The following is an 8,938-nucleotide window of genomic DNA, read 5'->3' on the forward strand; positions in this document are numbered from 1 at the left end:
GTTCTGGAGTATTTCTTTGGAAGCGAATTTTTTGTGTTTTGGGGTGATTTTGTTGGAAGCGGTTTAATGTGCTCTGGAGTCATTTATTTGGAAGGGAATTTTTTGTGTTCTGGGGTGATTTCGTTGGAAGTGGGTTTTATGTGCTCTGGAGTCATTTTGTTGGAAGCGAATTTTTTGTGTTCTGGGGAGAATTTGTTTGAAGTGAATTTTTTGGTTTCAGGGGTGATTTCGTTGGAAAGATGTTTTATGCGCTCTGGAGTCATTTTTTTGGAAGTGAATTTTTTGGGTTTTGAGGTGATTTATTTGGAAGGGGGTTTTATTTGCTCTGGAGTCATTTCTTTGGAAGCAAATTTTTTCTGTATTGCGGTGATTTTGTTGGAAGCATGTTTTATTTGCTCTGGAGTCATTTCTTTGGAAGCAAATTTTTTCTGTATTGCGGTGATTTTGTTGGAAGCGTGTTTTATTTGTTCTGGAGTCATTTCGTTGGTAGCGATTTTTTGTGTTCTGGGGTGATTTCGAAGGAAGCGGGTTTTATGTGCTCTGGAGTCAGTTCGTTGGAAATAAGTTTTAGTGTTCTGGGGTGATTTCGTTCGAAGCAAATTTTTTGTGTTCTGGGGTGATTTCGTTGGAAGCGGATTTTATGTGCTCTGGAGTCATTTCGTTTTAAACAAATTTTTTGTGTCTTGGTGTGATTTCGATGAAAGCGGATTTTATGTGCTCTGGAGTAATTTCGTTTTAAACAAATTTTTTGTGTCTTGGTGTGATTTCGATGAAAGCGGATTTTATGTGCTCTGGAGTCATTTCATTCGAAGCAATTTTTAGTGTTCTTGGGTGATTTCATTGGAAGCAAATTTTTTGTGTTCTGGGGAGATTTCGTTGGAAGCGAATTTTTTGTGTTCTGGGGTGATTTCATTGGAAGCTGGTTTTATGTGCTCTGGAGTCATTTGTTTGGAAGCGAATTTTTTGTGTTCTGGGGAGTTTTTTTTGGAAGCGAATTTTTTGTGTTCTGTGGTGATTTCATTTGAAGCAAGTTTTATGTGCTCTGGAGTCATTTCGTTGGAAGCGAATTTTTTGTGTTCTGGGGTCATTTCGTTGGAAGCGAATGTTTTGTGTTCTGGGGTGATTTCTTTGGAAGCGAATTTTTTGTGTTCTGGGGTGATTTCGTTGGAAGGGAATTTTTTGTGTTCTGGGGTGTTTTCGTTGGAAGCAGGTTTTATGTGCTCTGGATTCATTTCTTTGGAAGCTAATTTTTTGTGTTCTTGGGAGATTTTGTTGGAAGGATTCTTTTGGGTTCAGGGGTGATGTAGTTTGAAAGAGGTTTTGTGTCCTCTGCGGTCATTTCATTGGAAGCGAATATTTTGTGTTCTGGGGTAATTTCGTTGGAAGCGTGTTTTATGTGCTCTGGAGTCATTTCGTTGGAAGCGAATTTTTGTGTTTTGGGGTGATTTCGTTGGAAGAGGGTTTTATGTGCTTTGGAGTCAATTCATTTTAAGCGAATTTTTTGTGTTCTGGGGAGATTTTGTTGGAAGTGAATTTTGGGTTCTGGGGTGATTTCGTTGGAAGCAGGTTTTATGTGCTTTGGGGTCATTTCGTTGGAAGCGAATTTTTTGTGTCCTGGGGAGATTTCGTTGGAAGCGAGTTTTATGTGCTCTGGAGTCATTTCTTTGGAAGCTGATTTTTTGTGTTCTGGGGCGATTTTTTTGGAAGCGAATTTTTTGTGTTCTTGGGTGATTTCTTTGGAAGCGAATTTTCTGGTGTTCTGGATTCATTTCCTTAGAAGCGAATTTTTTGTTTTCTGTGGTGATTTCTTTTGAAGTGAGTTTTATGTGCTCTGGAGTCATTTCATTGGAAGCAGATTTTTTGAGTTCTGGGGTGATTTTGATGGAAGCGTGTTTTATGTGCTCTGGCATCATTTCTTTGGAGCAAATTTTTTCTGTATTGCGGTGATTTTGTTGGAAGCAGGTTTTATGTGCTCTGGAGTCATTTCGTTTTTAGCGATTTTTTGTGTTCTGGGGTGATTTTTTGGAAGCGTGTCTTATGTGCTCTGGAGTCATTTCGTTGGAAGCAAATTTTTTCTGTATTGCGGTGATTTTGTTGGAAGCCGGTTTTATGTGCTCTGTAGTTGTTTTGTTTGAATCGAATTTTTTGTGTTCTGGGGTGATTTCATTGGAACCGAATTTTTTGTGTTCGGGGGAGATTTCTTTGGAAGCGGCTTTTATGTGCTCTGGATTCATTTCATTGAAAGCGAATTTTTTGTTTTCTGGGGTGCTTTCGTTGGTAGCGTGTTTATGTGCTCTGCATTCATTTCGTTGGAAGCGAATTTTTTGTGTTCTGCGGTGTATTCATTGGAAGCAGGTTTTAAGTGCTCTGGAGTCATTTCATTGGAATTGAATTTTTTTGTTCTCCTGTGATTTCGTTTGGAAGCCTGTTTTATGTGCTCTGGAGTTATTTCTTTGGAAGCGAATTTTTTGTTCTGGGGTGTTTTCGTTTGAAGCGAATTTTTTGTGTTTAGGGGTGATTTCGTTGGAAGCGAGTTTTATGTGCTCTGGATTCATTTTGTTGGAAGCGGGTTTTATGTGTTCTGGAATCATTTCATTGGAAGCGAATTTTTTGTGTTCTGGGAGATTTTGTTGGAAACGGCTTTTATGTGCTCTGGAGTCATTTCGTTTGAAGCGAATTTTTTGTGCTCTGGGGTGATTTTGTTTGATGTGGGTTTTTTTTTTCCTTTTTTATTTTATTATTATTTTTATCAGTTACATTTTATTAACTCTGTATCCCAGCCGTGTCCCAATCCCTCATTCCCTCCCAGTCCCTCCCTCCCTCATCTCCACCATGCCCCTTTCCAAGTCCACTGATAGAGGGGACCTCCTCCCCATTCATCTGATCTTGTTTTATCAGGTATCTTCAGGACTGGCTGCAAAGCCCTCCTCTGTGGCCTAACAGGACTGCTCCTCCCTTCGGGGGTGGGGAGACCAAAGAGCCAGTCATTGAGTTCCTGTTAGAAATAGTCCCTGTTCCCCTCACTTTGGGAAACCAACTGGTTACTGAGCTACCACAGGCTACATCTGAGTGGAGGTTCCAGGTTATATCCATACATGGTCCTTGGTTGAATGTCAGTCTCAGAAAATACCCTGTGCCCAGATATATTTGGTCCTTGTGGAGCTCCTATCCTTTCCCCATCAGACTAACTCCCCTTCTTTCTTATGATTCCCTGTACTCTGCCAAAGGTTTGGTCATGAGTCTTTGCTTTGAAAACACTGCTAGTTAGAGTCTTTCAGACACGCTCAGTAGATTCCTGTCATACGTTCAATGCATATCCCTTCTGTCTTTCTAAACGAGGATTGATCATCTTACCCCATGTCTGCTCAATTGATTATCTTTTTTAGGTGTATAGATTTCATTATCTTTATCATATCTTATAGGTCTATATAAGTGAGTATATCCCATATTTGTCTTTCTCCTTCTGGGATATTTCACTCAGAATGATCTTTTTTAGATCCCACCATTTACCTGCAAATTTCATGATTTCCTCCTTTTTGATTGCTGAGTAGTATTCCATTGTGTAAAAATACCACAATTTCTGTACCCATTCCTCCGTTGATGGACATCTGGGTTGTTTCCAGGTTCTGGCTGTTACAAATAAAGCTGCTACAAACATGGTTGAGCAAGTATCCCTTTTGTGTACTTGAATGAACTTTGGGTATATACCTAGCAGTGGTATAGCTGGGTCTTGAGGAAGCACTATTCCTAATTGTCTTAGAAAGTGCCAGATAGCTTTCCAGAGTGGTTGTACCAGTTTACATTCCCACCAGCAGTGGAGGAGGGTTCCCCTTTCTCTACAACCTATCCAGCATGTGTTATTGCTTGAGTTTTTCATCTTGGCCATTCTGATGGGTGTAAGGTGATATCTCAGGATCGTTTTGATTTGCATTTCCCTGATGGCTAATGAGGATGAGCGTTACTTTAAGTGTTTTTCTGCCATTCAATATTCCTCTGTCGAGAATTCTCTGTTTAGCTCTGTTCCCCATTTTTTTAAGTGGATTACTTGGTTTGCTGCTTTTCAGCTTCTTTAGTTCTTTGTATATACTGGATATTAGTCCTCTGTCAGATAAAGGGTTGGTGAAGATTCTTTCCTAATCTGTAGGCAGTCGTTTTGTTTTGATGACGGTATCCTTTGCTTTACAGAAACTTTTCAGTTTCATGAGGTCCCATTTATTGATTGTTGCTGTTAGAGCCTGTCCTGTTGGTGTTCTGTTCAGGAAGTTGTCTCCTGTGCCAATGAGTTCTAGGCTGTTCCCCACTTTTTTTCCAATTGATTTAGGGTATCTGGTTTTATGTTGAGGTCCTTGATCCAGTTTGACTTTAGTTTTGTACAGAGTGATAAATATGGATCTATTTTCATTTTTCTGCATGTAGACATCCAGTTGGTCCAGCACCATTTGTTGAAGATGCTGTCTTTTTTCCATTGAATGGATTTGGCTTCTTTGTCAAATATCGAGTATTCATAGGTGTGTGGATTTATTTCTGGGTCTTCTATGTGGTTCCATTGATCCTCCTTTCTGTTTCTATGCCAATACCATGCAGTTTTTATTACTGTTGCCCTGTAGTACAGCTTGAGATCAGGGATGGAGATACCTCCAAATTATCTGTTGTTGTACAGGATCGTTTTGGAGATTCTGGGTTTTTTGTTTCTCCATATGAAGCTGAGAATCTTTTTTTCAAGGTCTGTAAAGAATTGAATTGCTATTTTGATGGGAATTGCATTGAATCTGTAGATTGTTTTTGGCAGGATGGCCATTTTCACAATGTTAATCCTACCAATCCATGAGCACGGGAGATCTTTCCATCTTCTGATATCTTCTTCGATTTCTTTCTTCAGAGACTTGAAGTTTTTCTCAAACAGGTCTTTCACTTGCTTGGTTAGAGTCACACCAAGGTACTTTATGTTATTAGTGGCTATTGTGAAGGGTGTTGTTTCCCTAATTTCTTTCTCAGCCTTTTTGTCTTTGGTATATAGGAGAGCTTCTGATTTTTTTGAGTTGATTTTGTATCCTGCCACTTTGCTGAAGGTGTTTATCAGCTGAAGGAGTTCTCTGGTTCAATTTTTGGGGTTGCTCATGTATACTATCATATCATCTGCAAATAGTGACACTTTGACCTCTTCCTTTCCAATTTGTATCCCCTTGATCTCCTTTAGTTGTCTTATTGCTCTGGCTAGGACTTCAAGTACTATGTTGAAGAGATATGGGGACAATGGACAGCCTTGTCTTGTCCCTGATTTCAGTGGGATTGATTTAAGTTTCTCTCCATTGAGTTTGATGTTAGCTATAGGCTTGATGTATATTGCCTTTACTATCTTTAGGTATGTGCCTTGTATCCCTGATCTCTCCAAGACTTTAAACATGAATGGGTGTTGGACTTTGTCAAATGCTTTTTCGGCATCTAAGGAGATGATCATGTGGTTTTTCTCCTTCAGTTTGTTTATGTAGTGGATTACATTGATGGATTTCTGTATGTTGAACCACCCTTGCATGCCTGGGATGAAGCCTACTTGGTCACGGTGGATGATATCTTTGATATGTTCTTGGATTCGGTTTGCAAGTATTTTATTGAGTATTTTTGTGTCAATGTTCATAAGAGAGATAGGCCTGAAGTTCTCTTTTTTTGTTGGGTCTTTGTGTGGTTTAGGTATTAAGGTGACTGTGGCTTCATAGAATGAGTTTGGTAGTGTTCCTTCTGTTTCTATTTTGTGGAATAGCTTGAGGAGAATTGGAGTTAGCACTTCTTTGAAGGTCTTGTAGAATTCTGCGCTGAAGCCATCTGGTCCAGGGCTTTTTTTGGAGGGGAGACTGTTAATGACTGCTTCGATTTCCTTGGGAGATATAGGGCTATTCAGTCTTTCTACCTGATCTTGACTTAGTTTTGGTAGATGGAATCTTTCAAGAAAATTATCCATTTCATTTAGATTTTCAAATTTTGTGGCATATAGGCTTTTGTAGTATGACCTAATAATTGTTTGGATTTCCTCAGTGTCTGTGGTTATGTCCCCATTTTCATTTCTGATTTTGCTGATCTGGATAGTTTCTCTCTGCTTTTTAGTTAGTTTGGCTAAGGGTTTGTCTATCTTGTTGATTTTCTCAAAGAACCAGCTTTTTGTTTCATTGATTCTTTGGATAGTTTTATTTGTTTCTAGTTGATTGATTTCAGCCCTTACTTTGATTATTTCCAGCCGTCTGCTCCTCTTGGGTGTATCTGCTTCTTTTTTTTCTAGGGTTTTCAGTTGGGCCATTAAGTTGTTTGTATGTGATGTTACAAATTTCTTCTTGCAGGCATTTAGTGCTATAAATTTTCCTCTGAGCACTGCTGTCAGTGTTTCCCATAAATTTGGGTATGTTGTGCCTTCCTTTTCATTGAATTCTAGGAAGTCTTTAATTTCTTTCTTTATTTCTTCCTTAACCCAGCTGTCATTGATAGTAAGTTGTTCAATTTCCATGTGCGTGTCAGCTTTTTGTTGTTTCTGTTGTTGTTGATGTCTAGCTTTAGTCCATGGTGGTCAGATAGTATACAAGGGATTATTTCAATCCTTTTGTATCTGTTGAGGCTTGCTTTGTGACCCACTATATGGTCTATTTTGGAAAAGGTTCCATATGGTGCTGAAAAGGTGTACTCTTTTGAGTTTGGGTGAAACGATCTGTAGACGTCTATTAGGTCCATTTGATTTAGGGATTCTGTGAGTGCTTTTATTTCCCTATTTGGTGTCTGTCTAGTTGATCTGTCCCTTGGTGAGAGTGGAGTGTTGAAGTCTCCCACTATTAAGGTATTAGGATCAATGTATGATTTAAGCTTTAATAATGTTTCATTTACGAATGTCGGTGCTCTTGTATTTGGGGCATAGATATTCAAGATTGTGATGGCCTCTTGGTGGATTTTTCCTTTGATGAGAATATAGTGGCCCTCCTTATCTTTTTTGATTAACTTGGGTTGAAAGTCTATTTTATTAGATATTAGGATGGCTACTCGAGCTTGTTTTCTGGAACCATTTGCTTGAAAAACAGTTTTCCAGACCTTTACTCTGAGGTAGTGTTTATCTTTGTTACATAGGTATGTTTCTTGGATGCAACAGAATGTTGGATCCTCTTTCTTTAACCATTCTGTTAGCCTGGCAATTTATTATATATCTTGTAAGGAACTAGAAAAGGATTTAAAACTTCAATGTTTAAAGAAACAATGGTTATTTAATAGGATGGAAGTATCAGGATTGTATCATATCTACATGCATTGTCATACTGTACTTCATTCAATGATATGATTATTAGTCAATTAAAATGTAGAATACAGAGAGGATATAATTCTCTCTCATCATTTTAACCATTTAAGAAGGATAAAGGGCTCTGAGCTGTGGCTTAAGGGGCAGAGCACTTGACTGGCACATGGGAGGTTCCAGGTTCAATCCCCAGTATCAGCAAAAAACAAAACAAGAAGGAGAACAACCGTCCATAAAACAACATTAGACATTGTTTCTAAAAAACAAAGAATGCTCCAACTTTATGTATCACCAACTTTTCTTATTTGGCTCCAGAGCTTCTTCACAAACTTGTTGACCTCCTCATTTCTGAGAGCATAGATTAAAGGGTTCAACATAGGTGTCACTAGGGTGCAAAATACAGTTACAGCTTTATCAGTGGAAAGGGGGTCATGGGTCTTAGGTACAGATATGAACATGGTACAAAGAATAAGACAACTACAGTAACATGAGAGGCACAGGTAGACAGTGCTATGTGACGTCCTTCTGAGCTCTGATTCCTCAGGGAGTGAAGGATGACAACATAAGAAGCAACCAGCATAGAGAAAATTAGTAATCACAGCGACCCACTTTTGTCAGCAATAAGGGGCCCTAGTGTGTGTCAGTGTGGGCCAACCCAAGGAGAGGTATTAAATCACACATAAAGTGGTCAATGATATTTGGGCCACAGAATGGTAACTGGGCCATAAATAAAATCTGAATCCCTCCATGGATGAATCCCAGGATTATAGCAGCCCCCTCGAGGAATACACACACAGTTGGCTCATGATGGTCATATAATGCAAGGGTTTGCAGATGGCTACATAGTGATCATAAGCCATAGAAATCAGCAAGATGATTTCAGCTGCAGAAAAAAAAAATCCTCAGCAAAAAGCTGAGTCATGGAAAGATATTATGCTTTTCTCAGAGATTAAGTCATAGATTGTTTTGGGTGCTATAGTAGAAGAGTAGAAACCATGATGGACAAATAGGACAGAAAAAAGTACATGGGAGTAGCCAGGGTTGGGTTGATGAAGATGGTGACTGAGATGAGCATGTTAGCAGCCAGTGTGATCAAAGAGATTATTAAGCACACAATAAATAAGAGTTTCTGCAGATCTGGGTCTTGGCTCAATCCCAGAAGGATGAATTCTGTGACATTGTTCATGCTTTTCCTTAATTTAGTTCAGCATGTGTCCATATGATTACTTGAAAGAAATATTCAAGTGATATTTTAAATTCTAACCTAAAATACTTTGTCATCTCATTGTTGTAAGGGCTGAAATACAAACAGCTACATTTTTACTTCTGTAGTTAATATCATTTTGCAGATATTTTGTAGATGAGAGAAGTAGGTTAGCTTATTACTGATTGTTATTATAATATTCAACAAATAAAAGTCTTATTTTGGTTGTTGGAACAAGATTGTTAACTTTTCTTAATTCTGGGAATAATCTGAAACAGGGCTTTCTTTTATCTTTGTGCTTTGATCTTGTGGGACAAATATGAATCTTAATTTATTTGAAATTACATTTGTGCATGACTGTGAATATTAAATGTCTGTGAACTCAGTTTGCATGAAAGTCAATGAACACTAAAGAACTAGTGTAAAGTTCCTGTGTTCAGTATGTATGATTACTCTGTATCATATGCACA

The 8,938-nt window shown here is 38.5% G+C and overlaps 1 pseudogene; it reads right to left on the reverse strand.

Annotated features, from left to right (window-relative positions):
- Window positions 1-7,545: 7,545 nt before the first annotated feature.
- On the reverse strand, window positions 7,546-8,450 carry LOC132649583 (olfactory receptor 4C45-like; annotated as a pseudogene).
- Window positions 8,451-8,938: the final 488 nt, after the last annotated feature.

Source organism: Meriones unguiculatus, chromosome 20 (assembly GCF_030254825.1).
Source record: "Meriones unguiculatus strain TT.TT164.6M chromosome 20, Bangor_MerUng_6.1, whole genome shotgun sequence".
Lineage (NCBI taxonomy): Eukaryota > Metazoa > Chordata > Mammalia > Rodentia > Muridae > Meriones > Meriones unguiculatus.